At 43.3% G+C, this 18,551-nt stretch overlaps 1 long non-coding RNA gene across 4 annotated transcripts in view; it reads right to left on the bottom strand.

Moving 5' to 3' along the window:
- Positions 1 to 17,287, bottom strand: part of LOC134355947 (uncharacterized) — a 44,675-nt gene extending 27,388 nt beyond the window's left edge. For 2 of the 4 annotated variants that reach the window (XR_010020228.1, XR_010020229.1), the window contains exons 1-3: positions 17,221 to 17,287; positions 7,257 to 7,487; positions 4,803 to 4,968 (exon numbers count right to left, since the gene is read on the bottom strand). This is a non-coding gene — a long non-coding RNA (uncharacterized LOC134355947). Of the gene's footprint in view, positions 1 to 1,432; positions 4,969 to 7,256; positions 7,488 to 17,220 lie in introns of those variants that run through there. The other 2 variants (XR_010020230.1, XR_010020227.1) reach the window with 2 other exon arrangements.
- Positions 17,288 to 18,551: the final 1,264 nt, after the last annotated feature.

Here is an 18,551-nt window from a genome sequence, read left to right as displayed (position 1 = left end):
CATGGTGTTCAGAATTAGTTATCAGAAGACTAAAAGTGGAAAAAAAGAGTGAATTTAGGTTAATTAAAAAAGGAATGGGTTGAATACCAGTTTAGGAACAAGGTTTAGAATTTCAACAAAATGGAAAAACGTTATTTTTGATATTTTATTTTATTTTGCATTTAGATTAATATTATTCACATATGTCATTAGATTCTCTCTGACAAGGGCCTTTATTAACAAGTCAGGGGGCTTACTTCCAGCCATGTGTAGTGACACTTTCTCAACTCAAAAGACATAGGGGTGCCTGAGGAGACAGTGGGAATGTGGCATTGAAGCAGCTATGATTGTATTGAATGCAGAGCTGGCTTGAGGGGCTGAAAAATCTGCTCTTCTTTCTATTTTTCTACATTTTCTGTTTGGTAAATTGCCACTGATTGACATTGTTGGTTGGAATAACTCACTCTTATGTTACAAACACGAGAAAGTTTGCAGATGCTGGAAAACCAAAGCAACACGCACACACACAAATGCTGGAGGAACTCAGCAGGCCAGGCAGCATCTATGAAAGTGAGTAAACAGTTGACATTTCAGGCTGAAACCCTTCCTCAGGATCAGTCCTGAAGTAGGGTCTCGTCCCAAAATATCAATTGTTTACTCTTTTCCATAGATGCTGCCTGGCCTGCTGAATTCCTCCAGCATTTTGCTTGGGTTGCTGACTCTTATGTTGTTCTGTTCCTGTGGTGAAGCAGCTCTTCAAGATAGATCTGTACAGTTATAACTGGTAAAAGTCAAATCTTATGACTGGAAGCCCAAATTATATTAGTGCATGATAGCAAGACAGACAGACAAGGCAACTTGTTGATATTTCTGACACATTTTACCCTCACAACTCATAAAGAGTCTTGGAATATAACTGCTAATACTTCTGGTAAGGTCTACAAAGGCCCTCTTTATTAACAATGTAGAATCATGAAAGATGTGGGATAGTTCCTTTGAAGCTGAATGCATTCTGCCTTGCTAATGCAGAAGGGAAAATTGAAGGAGATTTTCAATTAGGTTTCAATTTACTGATCAAGTAAACCTATTGTCAGAAAACACACCCATCTGAATTTGCTATTGTAGTTCATTTATAGTGAATTATAATCATCACAGTGGTTATTCCCAGTTATTCAAAATGTACTATTCCAATTATAATGCCATAAAACTTTAGGTGTACAAGAAATGATTACTTGTTATGGTTCACTGTCTTTTACCAGTTGCCAAAGCAAATGTAGTGGTATGTCCCAAAGATAACTCAATAATCTTACTGCTGTCAGTATTTTAATTGTTGAACAATTTGGTTTTCCAAATGAAGGGCGTAACTCTCTCAATAGCCACTGGTGCACCTTATAATATTATAATTACAACTTGTTTAATTATAGGTTTGAACTTTTATGCTGTATGAATACCTTTAATAAAATGTAATCCCTTGCACACACATCAGAGAAAATGGAATAAGTGAAACAATAAAAGAATATTCTTTGTTAAGCTCTGCAATTTCAAAGGTATTTACAGATAAGCAAGTATTTTTTTTAAAGTTGTACAATTATTGCAATATATGAAATTTAGCCAGGAAAACATGTACAATTCTGACAGTCAGCAGTATTCTTATGATCAGGTAACATTAGTTTTAATGACTGAGCTATTTCCTTGCTGATTGCACATTTACTCCAGGATTTCTGGCCTGGCACAATGAAAAAGCAGGTTTTCATTGATACAGCAGTTTATATTAATTTAGTTCTTTCTGTATTAATTTATGTTTGTCATGATTGAAACAAATTTTTTGCTACTGCAAAACCCAGTTTTCACGGTACTTATACTCTGCGTATCTATCGCAAACAAAAAAAAACCTGCAGGTGCTGGAAATCCAAAGCAACACACACAAAATGCGAGGAGGAACTCGGCAGGCCAGGAGCATCTCTATGGAAAAGAGTCCTGCTGAAGGGTCTTGGCCTGAAATGTCGACTGTTTTCTCTTTTCCATAGACGTTGTCTGGCCAGCTGAGTTCCTCCAGCATTTTGCATGCTTCCCTGCGTATGTATACCTTTCTCAATAACCTGACCTTGAACTTAGCCTGTTAAAATTCAAAACAGCAACATATTTTAAAAATATGTATGCATAAACTTGTCAAAGTACCTGAACATTGAACACTGCTTCAGGAGTGCCTAATTATTTCATCATTTCCAACATTATAATGCAACTGGAACAAAAACAGAATGAAGAGTTATTCATTGACAAAAAAATCTATACTTGCCTAATATCAGAATCTGTCAGGCCTGCACATGAATGCTCCTCACTGTCTCAATCCAACAAACAGGAGTCATCAGCCACTTGCTTCCAATTCATCACCTGCAACCTATTTAAACCCAACTCTCACCACGGTCCTGGTTCACCCATCGAACCAGTCAGCCTCAAACAGTTGCTGCTAGCCCTCAGTTATCTTGTTGCCTAGTTGTGTTAAGTATCCATTCTCCCTTGTGTTGTGGCTGCTCGTGGCTTGTTATTTTGCGGTTTATTACTACAGTGATCGTTTCCACTGCTCTGCTTTTGGGTTAGACCTCCACTACATTTCCTGACAGGATGAGTGAACCAACATTTAACCCAGCAGAGTATGTTCACCTAAGTCATCCATTAACCTGAGCACTCAGTCCAGAAGCAGCAAGAAACCATTGACCATCTGGTTGCCAGTCACTTCCAACTCTCTATCTCGATACGGCAGCATCGCAACAAGCAACTTCCTCTCCCTGAGGCTGATATTCTGGTGCCTGAACAAATCCTCAACTAATGCCACAACTTCTTGTCCCAGTACATCTTGCACTTCGAGCTCCAGCCATCTCTGTACTTTACCGATTGAACCAAGATCGCTTTTGTCATTTCTCTTGATTTTTTGAGCTTTGACCTGAGCTGCCGCTAACTGGGACAATAAAACCAGCATTTGCAACCAATATGAGGATTTTACCACTGAGATGCACCATGTTATTGGTCATCTGGAAAGTGGAAGGGGACCAGAGGATCGGATACTTCGCATGTGTGAAGGCTCGTGCTTGATGTTGGATTACATTGTGGAGTTCAGTAGAGTGCATCTGGATTGTGGAAATGCTGCTGGCCCATTGCCATCACGGCCTTTAAAACATGTGAAAGATGAGCTGTCTAACTGGGAGATGTCCACCGACCTCGATAGCCTCGTTACTTTGGCCCTCTGAATTGACTAACTTCTATAGGGATGACCCTCCAGATCACCAGCCAGAACCCCAGTTCCATTCCCAAGCCTCAGGACCCTCATCATCAATGTCTCCATAACCCATGCAGTTATGGAGGGCTTCCCTCACCTCCCAAGAGCATGAAAATCAGTGGAGGAAAAACTTGTGCACTTACTGCAGATCCGCTGATCATCCACATGTCAATGCCCACTGGTCCAGGAAAATGGCACCACCAGATAGAGACTGGCAGAAACAGCCATTGTCTTTTATCTGGTAAGCTCCCCCTGGCGTGTTGTTCCAGCACAATAGTCCAACTCTCTCTCTTCTCCTTCACACCCCTATGGCTCTATGGACAGAGCAGGCTCTGGGAGATCCAGCGCAGGAGGCAACCTTCTGGACCGGCCTCTGGATGTGTAGCTTGGACTCCCTGCTGAGCTGATCTCTCACTCCTTCTGTATTACAGTCATTGCCACAAGTTCCTTGGAGTCTTTGATGGTCCGAGTGTGCACACAGACTGTACACAGGAGCATCGGAGAGCACTGGGAATCCATTGATACCTCCTTATTGACTCGCCCAACTCTTCTGTCATCCTAGGTTACCCCTGATCTCCACCTAGGACCTTTATTTCACCTGGTCATCCAGTTCTCTGCTGAGTTGGGGACCCACCTGCCTGCATCCTCAGCTGACTTTACCCCGTAGATCTGTGAAAACGTAGGGAACTCTCGACTAGACTCCCACAAGAATACGACAACTCAGCTATTGCTATCAATGAACGGGAAGCTAGCACCCTGCCATTTCACAAACCACACGGTGGCTTCCTCTGGCACCAACCCGCCTGAAGGTTGTCTGTGCTCCCTCTGCCTGCCTGAGAAGTAAGCCATGAATGAGTGCATCTCTGAAGTGCTACAGCATGCCTACATTCGACCATCTCTGTCCCCCGCCTGTGCAGGATTCTTTGTCAAAAAGAAAGATGGGGGTCTTCGTCCCTGCAAGGACTACAGTGGACTCAACAAAATCACCATCAGGAACCACTATTCTCTCCCCTTGATGGATCGCACATTCGAAGCACTCTGTGCCCCCTCACGTCTTCACAAACTGGATCAACGGCGCCGATTGAATACTCGCCAGGTGTTGAGTGGAAGATGGTTTTTATAAACTCCAGGGGCCACTACGAATTCATGGTGATGCCTTTCGGACTTTCCAACAGTCCAGCCATTTTCCAAGCCTTCAGCAACAAGATCCTCCAATAACTGTTACACAAGGATGTGTTCACCTGACTCGAGGATATTCTAATCTTCTCCAAGACCCTCAAAAACCACGACTGTCATGTCCATTCAGTCCTTCAGCACCTCTTCTATATCGAACTCTCTTGCAAGTTAGAGAAATGCTAGTTCCACGCCCCTTCCTGTGTTACATCCTTTCACCCCAAGGCATAACCATGGACCCTGAGAGAGTGTACACTGTCATTGCATGGTGCCAACTGCACTCCCTCAAGCAGCAAGAGTTCTTGGGGCTTCTCCTACTTTTACCACATTTCATCTGGAACTACAGCCAAATCACCACTCATCTCACCTCACTCACCAAATCATCTACCTCACAGATAACCTGGTCTGCTCTTGCAGACCACGTTTTTGAAGGACTCCAGAGACTCCTCTTCCACCACACCCATTCTCTGGCACCCGAACCCCTCTGGACCTTTTGTGGTGGGGGTTGACGCTTCTGACGTGGGTGTTGGGCCATCTTCTCCCTGTGAGAACCAGATAGGAAAACAACGTTGTGCATTCTTGTGCAAGTTCAACTCTACACAGTGCCATAATAGAGTAGGAGACAGGGAGCTACTCACCATCTGATGGGCCTCAGAGCAATAGAGACATTGGCCAATTGTCAGAAGGGGGTGGCTGGGAACGGACCCAAGTGCAAGACACAGTCACTGAAGTACTAGGGACAGGACTAGGATACAGGATACATGGACACGAAAACCGGGAACCTGGAACAGGACTGGACAAGAGAGCTTAGAGCCTGGGCTTGGACTCCAAGCCAGAAACTGAACAAGGACTCAGAACCTGGGTCTTGCCTCTGGCTCAGACCCTAGAACTAGGCAAGGACATGACTTGGCTGGCAGGCAGGATGAGGTTGGAGACCAGAGACTTGAGACTAGAGACTTGAGGCGAGGCTTGAGACTAGAGGCTTGAGGCTTGGGGTCTTGAAGCTTGGCTTGGGGTCTTGAAGCTCCTCCTGGGCAGGGTGTGGTACTCCTGGGCAGGGTGCGATACTCCTGGGCAGGGCGCGGTACTCCTGGGCAGGGCGCGATACTCCATCCGACGGAGGCAAGGGACAGGAAGGGACAGAACCAACCGCAGGGTAACGGCAATACGGCCTGGCTTACCCGATGGAAGCAAGGGACGCAAAGGGACAGAACCAACCGCAGGGTAACGGTAAGATGGCCTGACTTACCCGGTGGAGGCAAGGGACAGGAAGGGAGCTAGGTACAGGGTGGCTCCAAGACAAGACTACAGGCGAAGCGAGGCGAGAGTTAGCGGCAAGACAAGGCAGGGCTTCAGGCGAGGAAACAGAAGGCAGGGGAAGGGATACAAGGAGTAAGGACAAGAACAATCCAGCAGCCATACCCTGGTCTCTGGAGATATTTATACAGCCAGCCCCAACGAGAATCAGATGCCTTATTAGGACTTAACAGGAACAGAAACAGGGTCGACAGGAAAACCTGGAGCAAGGATTGATGGACCAGACCATGAACCGGAATGCGGACTTCACGGACCGGACCATGACACTAATGGGAAAAACTGAGCCCTTCCTGATCCTGACTGACCACCAGAACCTCATATCTATTCAATAGACCCAGAAACACTAAACACAACCTCGCTGGATTCTTTTCTTTGAGCAATTCAGCTTCACCATATCCTACTGATGTGGCTCCAGGAACACTCAGGTGGACGCCCTTTTTTAACTGTTCAACCCAGCTGAAACAGAGATTGACCCTCAGCCCATCATTCCATCTTCTTAGATCCTCATCCTGGTCACTTGGAACATGGAGAACTAGATCCACAAAGTCCTCCTGCAACAGTCTCATCGGGCTAACACACCTGACAACTGCATGCATGTGCCAGTGGGCGTACACTCTGAAACATTCCAGTGAGCCCTTTCCTGACCCATCTGTGACTATCCCGGTGTACCACATCCTTGGATTTTCTGCAACCCTGGTTCTGCTGGCCCACTAGGATCGCAGATGTACACCACTATGTCACAATCTACACACATGGGTATGTTAACATGGCTACCAACACCAACTGTTTGCCACAGAGGAGTCAATGGTGGAGGTCCCATCTGTCAGGGACCTGATTTAAAAAATCCTAGGATGCTTGGAAGAAGGCAGGGAGGGCCATCCTACCTGTCAACTGCACCTACTACCACCACGGACTGTGTCCGGCTATCCACCCTAGATCTGCCCCTGCACACCAACCTGCAAGTCCTTGCCCCAGTTCAGTTGTCTCTTTAAGGTAACCCATTGCATCAACCTAGTCATTTAACATCTCAAGCTGCCATCAAGATCACATCTACCTTCCACGTGTCCAGCCTCAAGCCTATTGTACATGGACCACTCAACCCGTCTGAGCCAGCACCTCCGGAATCAAGGAAGATAGAAGGTAGTCTAGTTTACCCATTTTGCCAGTTGATGGATTCAAAGGTTCAAAGGTTCATTTATTATCAAAGTATACAACTCTGAAATTCTTCTTCTCTGGGTAGCCATGACACCAAGAAAGAAAAGGCAGCACAATCATTAACCCCCAAATCCCAACCCCCATGCAAAAAAAAAAGAGAAAGATTGGGGGAAAAACAGAATGCAAAAAAACCCCATAAGACTGAAAAAAGTCTATAGTCCAAGTCCACAACCAAAATGCAGAAAACCTGGGCAACATCCTCCAGGCACAGCATCAGCCTCTCCCCTCTCTGGCGGTGTAGCAGTGCGATCCTCAGTGATCAAGAGAGAGGTAGCCAGTTCTCACCCTGTGAACTTACCTCAATGCTTCAATCTCCTCCTTCTCTTTAATTGGCAAACAATGGAAGCTTTATTTGGCAAAATGGAGCAGAGCATTGGAATGCGCCCCACAGCTGTCCCATAGCCTGCCCACTTTTAGGTTCGTACATTTCCCCTGCCTCTTGAAATCCTCTCAGAGACTGTAGAGTACTGGAACACCCAAAAGTTCTTCAAACAGTAAATCACAGGCTCCAACATTTTCGGAATCTCATCTAAGTTCAAAAAAACAAACATATAAGACATAGAAGAAGTGAAATATATCATTTCATGATCCATTAAGAAGATGTCGACCTAAAGAGCGTTGTATGCAGGCACCATCTTTATTAGATTCATGTCATCACAGAAGAGGTGTGCAATACCTGATCGACTGGGAAAAATTCAGCCTGGTGGAGAGATCTTGGGGATGTCATCCAGTTACATATTGGATCCACCACTCATTCAGAAGTTCCACTGGACCTACATGGATCATCCTGAACTGTCGGGTGCTGGCTGTAGGAAGGGGGTGTCCTGTCAGGTCTCCACCCAACTAACGGCCACTCGTTTCCAACTCATCACCTGCAGCCTATTTAAACCCAGCTCTTATCCACAATCTTTGTTTACTCATATGAACCAGTCAGCCTCAGCTAGTTGCTCCTAGACTTCAGTTACCTTGCTGCCTTGTGATGTTAAAGTATCCATTCTGACTTGTTTTGTGGCCTATCATGGCTTGTCATTTTGCAGTTTCTTATTAAAGTGTTTGCTCACCACTAAATCATCTCTGCTGCTCTTTGTGTTTGGATGAAGCCTCCTCTACATTTCCTTACAGAATCAATGTATGGTGTCAGTAAGTATTAGATTAGTTATTAATGAATTTCAACATGAAATACTATGTAAGCAGTAAAACTTGTCATATATTTGATAGATCTAGAACCAACTTGGAAAATATGTCTTATCATCCAAGGATAAAAAAAAACTGCTTCAACAATAGTTGGCCTTGAGGTTTCACACACAGTGTGCAATGGATCTGGGTTGGGTCACTGGTAGAGATGCAAAGCGCAATCAGACACTTCCAGACTGAATGATTCAACCCATGATCAACAGGCCTTTGATATATGAGATTGTTGCACAATGCAGGATAATAACTGCTTTCTTCATGACCGCACCCAGTATACCGGACATGATCAGAATAGCACACAATATTAAAGAGGAAACACACATTTCATTCTAAAAGAGAAAATGTCCCAGCATAACAGAGAGATAAAAATCGACAGAGAGACGTAAACTCTTAAATATCCTCAGGGCAACCTCTTTGACTATCTAGTGAAGAGAAGACACTGAAGCTGCACATTGAAAATTAAATAATTTACTCCAATTTTCATCTCCATGAATATTACAAAACGGCATTGAAAATTTTAAGACCATTAGGGTCCACCTAATGACTTCATTGATTATGAAAAAAGAGGCTTCAATAATACTTTATGCTTCAATATCACCTCTATTTATCCTTCTGGAATTTGCAAATACATGAATTCAAGTGCTTTAATTTATGTGTCCACAATCCTCAGTATTAAATAGATCCAGCTAATCTTCTCTATTCCAGACTTTTTTTTAGTTTGTGGGTCCCCTGCTGCAGGAAGCATAGCTACCTTTCCTCAGGTCAGCTGCCACTATAAATGCTTGGTGATACCTTTTGGACTTTCCAGCAGTCCAACCATGTTCCAAGCCTTCATTAGCAGGATCATCCAAGACTTGCTATACACGGATGTGTTCATCTACCTCAACAATATCCTCATCTTCTCTAAGGATACCCAGGAACATGGGGGTCATATCCGTTCAGTTCTTCAGCATCTCCTCAAAAACTAACTCCACTGGAAGTTAGAAAAATGCCAGTTCCACACCCAAGTCATTTTGTTCCTGGGTTATGCCCTTTCAACACAAGACATAACCACGGACCCATGGAAATTGCGCACTGTTGTTGAGCGGCGCCAAGTGCACATTCTTGAACAGCTGCAGCACTTTTTTGGGATTCTCCAACTTCTACCATCATTTCAGCAGAAACTATAGACAAATTGCTACTCCTCTCATCTCCCTCACCAAATTACCTATCTTCTAGGTAGCCTGGTTTGCTGCTGTGGACCACACTTTCAAGGAGCTCAAGAGATGCTTCACCATGCCTACCATCCTCCACAATTCAAACCCCACCAGACCTTTTATGGTAGAGGTGGATGCATCTGATGTGGGTGCCAGGGCTATCCTCTCCCAGTGAGTGGGTGGGAGACACACCCTTGTGCCTTCTTCTCACACAGCTTCAGCCCGACACAGTGCCTTTATAGAGTGGGAAACAGGGAGCTGTTTAGCATCAAGTGAGCCTTGGAGGAATGGAGATGTTGGTCTTTGGGACACATTGAGCCCTTACTGATCTGGACTGACCACCAGAGCCTCATATCCATACAACAGACCCAGCAACTCAACCCACACCAGGCTCTCTGGGCCCTCTTCGTTGAATCAGAATCAGTATCAGGTTTATTATCACTGGCATGTGACGTGAATTTTTTTAACTTAGCAGCAGTTCAATGCAATGCATAATCCAGCAGGGGGAAAAAATAAACAAGTAAATCAATTACAGCATACATATATTGAATAGATTTTTAAAAAGTGCAAAAACTGTATATTAAAAAAAGGTGAGGTAGCGTCCAAAGATTTAATGTCCATTTAGGAATTGGATGGCAGAAGGGAAGAAGCTGTTCCTGAATCGCTGAGTGTGTGCCTTCAGGCTTCTGTACCTCCTACCTGATGGTAACAGTGAGAAAAGGGCATGCCCTGGGTGCTGGAGATCCTTAATAATGGTAGCTGCCTTTCTGAGACACCGCTCCCTGAAGATGTCCTGGGTACTTTGTAGGCTAGTACCCAAGATGGAGCTGACTAGATTTACAACCTCCTGCAGCTTCTTTCGGTCCTGTGCAGTAGCCCTTCCATACCAGACTGATACACCCTGTCAGAATGCTCTCCACAGTACAACTATAGAAGTTTTTGAGTGTGTTTGTTGACATGCCAAATCTCTTCAAACTCCTAATAAATTATAGCCACTGTCTTGCCTTGTTGATAACTACGTTGATATGTTGGGACCAGGTTAGATCCTCAGAGATTTTGACACCCAGAAACTTGAAACTGCTCATCCTCTGCACTTCTGATCCCTCCATGGGGATTGGCATGTGTTCCTTTGTCTTACCCTTCCTGAGGTCCACAATCAGCTCTTTTGTTTTACTGATGTTGAGTGCCAGGTTGTTGCTGCGGCACCATTCCAGTAGTTGGTATATCTCACTCCTGTACACCCTCTTGTCTACCAACAATAGTTGTATCGTCAGCAAGTTTATAGATGATACTCAACTTCACCATCTCCTATTGACCTGGCTTCAAGAAGACAAAGGCAGATGCTCTGCCAAGACGATTTGACCCGGCTGAATTGGAGACCAACCCTTAGTCATCGTTTCATCTTCTCAGATCCTTGCCTTGATCATTTGGGATCTTGAGAACCAGATCCACCAGGCTAACAGACTGGGGAGCGTGTCTGGCTGTTCGCCCAGGATCTGACCTGTGTACGGACTCTCACAAACTCTCACCCTGGTTCATTGATCCTTTCAAGATCACCCATAAAATCAATCTTGCCAGTTACCATCCCTCAGGATCACACTTAACTTACATGTGTCATACCTCAAGCCTAATGTCTACTGATCACTCAACCCACCTGAACCTGCAGCTCTGGAACCTAGGATAGTGGAAGGCGATCCAGTGTCCATGGTTCACTGGTTGATGGGTTCATCTCCCATGGATGTGTGTTCAGTTCCTGGTTAAATGGGAAGGGCATGGCCCAGAGGAAAGTTCTTGGGTGCTACGCTGATCGATGAGTTCCACTGGGCCTATCGGGATCATCCTGGGTCATTGTGGGCCAGCCATAGGAAGGTGGCCCTGTCAGGGCTGCTCCCACAGACACCGACCAACCTACACCAGTAGGCACTTCGCATTCTCCACCCAGAGGCTAGGATTCACCTGTCATCATTATCAAGGGCCTCCACCATCCAGGCCAAGCTGTCTTCTCACTGCTGCCATCAGGAAGAAGGTACAGGAGCCTTAGGACCCACACCACCAGGTTCAGGAACAGTTATTACCCCTCAGCTATCAGACTCTTGAACCAGAGGGGATCACTTCGCTCAACTTCACTTACCCCATCACTGAACTATTCCCACAATCAATGCACTCACTTTCAAGGACACAATATTTATTGTTTGTTTATTTATTTATTTATTATTTTGCTTTCTTTCTCAGTTTATATTTGCTCTGTTTGTTGTCTTTTGTACATTGGTTGTTGTCCATCCTATTGGGGGCAGTTTTTCATTGATTCTATTGTGTTTCTTGTATTTGCTGTGAACGCCTGCAAGAAAATGAATCTCAGGGTTTTGTATCATGATGTATATGTGTTTTACTAATAAATTTACTTTGAACTTTTGTCACTTGTTCCAGGCTCATCACCTGCAGCCTGTTTAACCCCAGTTCCCATCCACAGTCCTTGTTCACTCTTTGAACCAGTCAGCCTCATTCAGCTACTCCTGGCTTTCACTCTTCTAGCCTAAGGTTTACCTTGTTGCCTGAAATGTTTAGTTTCTATTCTCTCTTGTTTTGTGGCCCTGAGTGTCTTGTTATTTTGTGGTCTACTATTAAAGTTGTCATTCATCATTAAACAATTTAGGTCAAAATTCCTCTACATTTCCTGACACTTTCTCCCACTTCTTTTTAGCATCCCTCACTCCTCTCTTCCCACTCTCATTTCTACTTTGTTCACTTTCTTTACCGTTTCTGCTTCATTCCCTGTTTATAACTCATCTCCTTCCCTTCTGTGATGACGGCTTGGAGTTTCCAACTTTGGTTGAATGAATTATTGAAGAATTCACCGCAGGATTTGCTTCTGGCCACCCTAGCTTAATAACCAAAGTCCATAAATAATTGTAAAATCATCTGAAAGATTTTACTGTTGGATTTCTTGAGACTGTGTCAGGAGATAAACCTTTATTTCCTGGCAAATCCACTTCATTCCTGGATGACTAGTAAATACACAGTACTACCACATGGAAAAGAACCAGCTGGGCTTGTAGATTAGAAGCTCATATTTTTGGAAGCTATAAGTGATGGCTTGGGGATGGGGAAGCTGGTGCGGTCCGGGTGTGGTGTGGGTTGTGAGGCCAAACCAAGAAGAGCAATGAGAATGAGGAATCAATCTCAAATTAACTAGGTCCTGCTGACACTGGTTTAAAGAGTAACACATACATTGTCATGAAGTACACTAAATATATGAATATTGGTTGCAGGTCATTTCAGAAGAATGCTAACGAACATAGAAACCATAGAAACCATAGAAACAACAGCACAGAAACAAACCTTTTGGCCCTTCTTGGCTGTGCCGAACCATTTTCTGCCTAGTCCCACTGACTTGCACATGGACCATATTCCTCCATACACCTCCCATCCATGTATCTGTCCAATTTATTCTTAAATGTTAAAAAAGAACCCACATTTACCACCTCGTCTGGCAGCTCATTCCACACTCCCACCACTCTCTGTGTGAAGAAGCCCCCCCCCAATGTTCCCTTTAAACTTTTCCCCCCTCACCCTAAACCCATGTCCTCTGGTTTTTTTCTCCCCTTGCCTCAATGGAAAAAGCCTGCTTGCATTCATTCTATCTACACCCATCATAATTTTATATGCCTCTATCAAATCTCCCCTCATTCTTCTACGCTCCAGGGAATAAAGTCCCAACCTATTCAACCTTTCTCTGTTACTGAGTTTCTCAAGTCCCGGCAACATCCTTGTAAACCTTCTCTGCACTCTTTCAACCTTATTTATATCCTTCCTGTAATTTGGTGACCAAAACTGAACACAATACTCGAGATTCGGCCTCACCAATGCCTTATACAACCTCATCATAACATTCCAGCTCTTATACTCAATACTTTGATTAATAAAGGCCAATGTACCAAAAGCTCTCTCTACGACCCTATCTACCTGTGACGCCACTTTTAGGGAATTTTGTATATGTATTCCCAGATCCCTCTGTTCTACTGCACTCCTCAGTGCCTTACCATTAACCCTGTATGTTTTACCTTGGTTTGTCCTTCCAAAGTACAATACCTCACACTTGTCAGTATTAAACTCCACCTGCCATTTTTTAGCCCATTTTTCCAGCTGGTTCAAGTCCCTCTGCAGGCTCTGAAAACCTTCCTCACTGTCTACTACACTTCCAATCTTTGTATCATCAGCAAACTTGCTGATCCAATTTACCACATTATCATCCAGATCATTGATATAGATGACAAATAACAATAGACCCAGCACTGATCCCTGTGGAACACCACTAGTCACAGGCCTCCACTCAGAGAAGCAATTCTCTACCACCACTCTCTGGCTTCTTCCATCGAGCCAATGTCTAATCCAATTTACCACCTTTCCATGTATACCTAGCGACTGAATTTTCCTAACTAACCTCCCATGCGGGACCTTGTCAAAAGCCTTACTGAAGTCCATGTAGACAATATCCACTGCCTTCCCTTCATCCACTTTCCTGGTAACCTCCTCGAAAAACTCCAATAGATTGGTCAAACATGACCTACCACGCACAAAGCCATGTTGACTCTCCCTAATAAGTCCCAGTCTATCCAAATGCTTGTAGATTCTGTCTCTTAGTACTCCCTCCAATAACTTACCTACTACCGACATTAAACTTACTGGCCTATAATTTCCCGGGTTACTTTTCGATCCTTTTTTAGACAACGGAACAACATGAGCCACTCTCCAATCCTCCGGCACCTCACCTGTAGACAGCGACATTTTAAATATTTCAGCCAGGGCCCCTGCAATTTCAACACTAGTCTCCTTCAAGGTCCGAGGGAACACCCTGTCAGGTCCCGGGGATTTATCCACTTTAATTTTCCTCAAGACAGCAAGGACCTCTTCCTTTTCGATCTGTACAGTTTCCATGATCTCACTACTTGTTTCCCTTAATTCCATAGACTTCACGCCAGTTTCCTTAGTAAACACAGACGCAAAAAACCTATTTAAGATCTCCCCCATTTCCTTTGGTTCCGCACATAGCCGACCACTCTGATCTTCAAGAGGACCAATTTTATCCCTTACAATCCTTTTGCTCTTAATATACCTGTAAAAGCTCTTTGGATTATCCTTCACTTTGACTGCCAAGGCAACCTCATGCCTTCTTTTAGCCCTCCTGATTTCTTTCTTAAGTATTTTCTTGCACTTCTTATACTCCTCAAGCACCTTATTTACTCCCTGCTTCCTATACATGTCATACAACTCCCTCTTCTTCTTTATCAGAGTTGCAATATCCCTTGAGAACCAAGGTTCCTTATTCCTATTCAATTTGCCTTTAATCCTGACAGGAACATACAAATTCTACACTCTCAAAATTTCTGCTTTGAAGGCTTCCCACCTACCGATCACATCCTTGCCAGAGAACAACCTGTCCCAATCCACGCTTTTTAGATCCTTTCTCATTTCTTCAGATTTGGCCTTCTTCCAGTTAAGAACCTCAACCCTAGGACCAGATCTATCCTTGTCCATGATCAAGTTGAAACTAATGGTTTCATGAGAAGATTGACACAGGAGGTACCTTACAGCTAAGGTCACAAACGGCAGAGCTGTTAAAACATTAATAAGATCTCAAGACGTAACACCACAAGATGGATAAGCACTGCATCATCTCTTACTGAGGTGCCTTTGGATTGCATTAAGGAAGCAGTCAATGTTATCAAGGAATTGGAGACTACAATGAGGTCTTTGAGAGACATCCCTGGAAAGATAAAAGATCATATAAGCTCCATAATGACCATCTGATCAAACTGTTCTGCTGAACATAGAGAGAGGAGAGGACCTACTGTAGAAGACCCATTTTACCTATTTAAAATAATATTTTAAATAATATCAATTTGTTAAAGAGTCTCAATATTAAACAAGTTTGAAGTGGTTTAATGTTCAACAATTCAACAGATGAGGATGAAGTTTCGGGTTACTTGGAGGAACACAATAAACTAGGCTGAATTCAGCATGGTTACCTTAAGGGGAAATCTTGCTTGATAAGCCTGTTGGAATTCTTCAAGGAAATAACAGACAGGATAGACTAAAGAGAATCAGTGGATGATACTTACATGAATTTTCAGAAAGTCTCTGACAAGGTGCTACACATGAGGCTGCAGAACAAGATAAGAGCCTGTTATAGGAAAGAAAAGACTCTGGCATGGACAGAAAATTGGCAGACTGGCAGAAAGAGAAGAGTGTGCATAAAGGGGGTCTTTTCTGTTTGAATGCCGGAATTCGAGGGGTTCCACTAGGGTCAGTGTTGACTCTGCTACTTATCATGTTATATGGTGATGAATTGATGGCTTTTTATCCAAGTTTGCGGATGATACAAAGATAGGCAAAGGGTCAGATCATGTTAAGAAAGCAGGCAGTGGCAGATGGATTAAAGTGCAGAGAAGTGTGTTATCAAGCACAGTGGTAGGAGGAATAAAGGCAGAGACCGTTTTCTAAACAGGGAAAACTTCAGAAAATGGAGGTGCAAAGGGACTTGGGAGTCCTAGTGCAGGATTCCCAAAAGATTAGCTTGCAGGCTGAGTCAGTAGTGAGTAAAGCAAATGCAATATTAGCACTCTTTTCAAGAGCACCTCAATATTAAAGCAAGTGTGCAGTTCTGAGGCTTTATAATGTATTGGTCACACACAGAGTATTGCAAGCAGTTTTTGGCCCTATATCTATGAAAAGGTGTACTGCCATTGGAGACGGTTCAGAGGAGGTTTATGAGAATGAAATAATATTTGAGGATTGATTGAGGCTCTGGGCCTGTAGTCACTGAAGCTGAGAAGAATGAGGGATGATCTCACCGAAACCTACCAAATATTGAAATATTGAAAGGTCTGGACAGAGTGGGCATGGAGAGGATGTTTTGAATAGTGGACGAGTCTAGGGCTAGAGGGCACAGCCTCACAATAGAAGGATGTCTCCTTAGAACAGAGATAAAGAGGAATTATTTTTGCCACAGTGTAGTGGACCTATGGAATTCATTGCAACAGATGGCTGTGGAGGCCAGGTCATTGGGTACATTTAAATCAGAAGTTGATAGGTTATTGATTGGTAAAGGGGTTAAAGGTTCTAGGAGAAGGCTGGTGAATCGGGTAGAGAGGAAAAATAAATCAGCCATATTCGAATGGTGGAGCAGACTCTATGGGGAAATAGTCTCATTCTACTCCTATTTCATATGGTCCTATAATCTACAGTCAGTTTGAAGGAAAGAAACTTATGAGACACAGGGTCAAAATCAGGCCATTCAGCTCATCGAGTCTGCTCGATTTTTATTGTTATCCCTAACAATAATATGCCTTCAGTTCTATATTTCTGAAAGGGACTGGAAAAACCTCCTTGAACAGTTTTGCACATATATTCTGGTCATTTTCAGTAATCTCTTGTTAGCTGCTGTTTTTCTTGAGCTCAACTAGTGCAGAGGGACATTGCATCAAATTACAGTTGAACTTAGTTCATAGCTTTGCAATCTTGAATGTACCCAATGTTTTAACAATGCCACTTTAATGAAATGCAGACCCATATTGCATAAAGGAGACTTATGTGGGTGAATGGAAATTGTTGAGCACAGTTTACTCACTTGTTTTTGATGTGTGCATAATTTTCTCGAAGGACAAATGAAGTATGAGCATAAGGAAAAGATTTCCATGGAAACAGGATGACTAATGTGATCCACACAATGTTGCAATAATAACATTAACAACACACACAAGGAGGCTGAATTTTCTGTTATTGTTTGAAATCCATGTGCCTCAATTATCTTGATTATAAAAGCTGACATTCTTTAGTGTTTTAACCTTTATTGATATGAGGAGAGAGTTATCTTACCTCTTCACTCTATTCGAAAGAAGTCAGCCTTTTCATTTGTTTTTCAGTACCACTCTATCCCAGGTTACATGCCTCCAGCTAAGAGAGGAAGTGAGTCTTTCACGTTGATATATGGCTTGCATTGCCAATGTTGCTCCGTGTAACCATGCATATAAAAGCTGATTGAAGTCCAGTATTTACTTCCTGTGTTGAGAAACTGCTCATATTTTTGGTCTGAAGAAGAGGGTTAACTCTTCAAGTGCCCTTCTGTGCTACTTGGGTTTATTTATTTATTGAGACTGTGCGGATTAAGCCTTTCGAGTTGCGCTGCCCTGCAATCCCCCGATTTAATCCTAGCCTAATCATGGGACAATTTACAATGACCAATTAACCTACCAACTGGTAGGTCTTTGGACTGTGGAAGCAAACTGAAGCACCTGGGAATAACCCACAAGGAAAACGTACAAACTCCTACAGGCAGCAGCAGGAATTGAACCCAGGTCGCAAAGTACTGTAAAGCATTGTACTAATCACTGCACTAAACCCAGGAACTCCATTTTGCTGAACTGAAATACAGATAGAAGTTCTTTTGTAGGCATTGGCTTTTTGGCACTATGTGTTGGAAAAACCATGCATTCCATAGAGAAAAACAATCACACGGTTTTGCCTTGGGAAAAAATGCCATTTCAGAAATTAGGCTGTGCGCTTCCATGGCTCACTTTCTGCACAGGATGTGATTGTCATGATGTTAAACTTTCTGCAATGCCTGTTCATGGTATTACCAGAGAAGGGAGGCAACAGACTATAGCACTTTAAGACATAAGAGCAAAATTAGACCATTTAGTCCATCAAATCTGCTCCACCATTTGACCATGGCTCATTTATTTTCTCTGTCAACTTCATTCTCCTGCTTTCTCCTTTTGTGCTATGACACCCTTACTAATCATGACACCATCAACCTCCGCTTTAAATATGCCATAGTCTGCTGTGTATAGAGCCACATGTGGCAATGAACTTCACCCATCCACCACCCTCTCGCTAAAGAAATTCCTCCTGATCTCTGTTCTTAAAGGACTTTTATCCTGAGGCTGTGCTCTGGTCCTAGATTCTCCCACGATTGGGAACATACTCATTCTGTCCGCATTTCTGATTATCCAATGAGTCCTGGTGAAACTCGTGCACACTGAATTTAAGGTGTCTCTTTTTATCAGGAGAGATCATGTTGGTTTGAGGGAGACCAAGGAGATATCAAAAATAATGCCACTGATCTTTGATAAAATTGGTACATGAATTGAATTGAATTTATGACTTACATCCTTCATATACATGAGGAGTAAAAATCTTTACGTTAC

The sequence above is a fragment of the Mobula hypostoma genome, chromosome 13 (assembly GCF_963921235.1).
Source record: "Mobula hypostoma chromosome 13, sMobHyp1.1, whole genome shotgun sequence".
Taxonomy (NCBI): Eukaryota; Metazoa; Chordata; class Chondrichthyes; order Myliobatiformes; family Myliobatidae; genus Mobula; species Mobula hypostoma.
The sequence above is the reverse complement of the archived record's forward strand: the minus strand, read 5'-3'. Positions and strand labels throughout refer to the sequence as shown.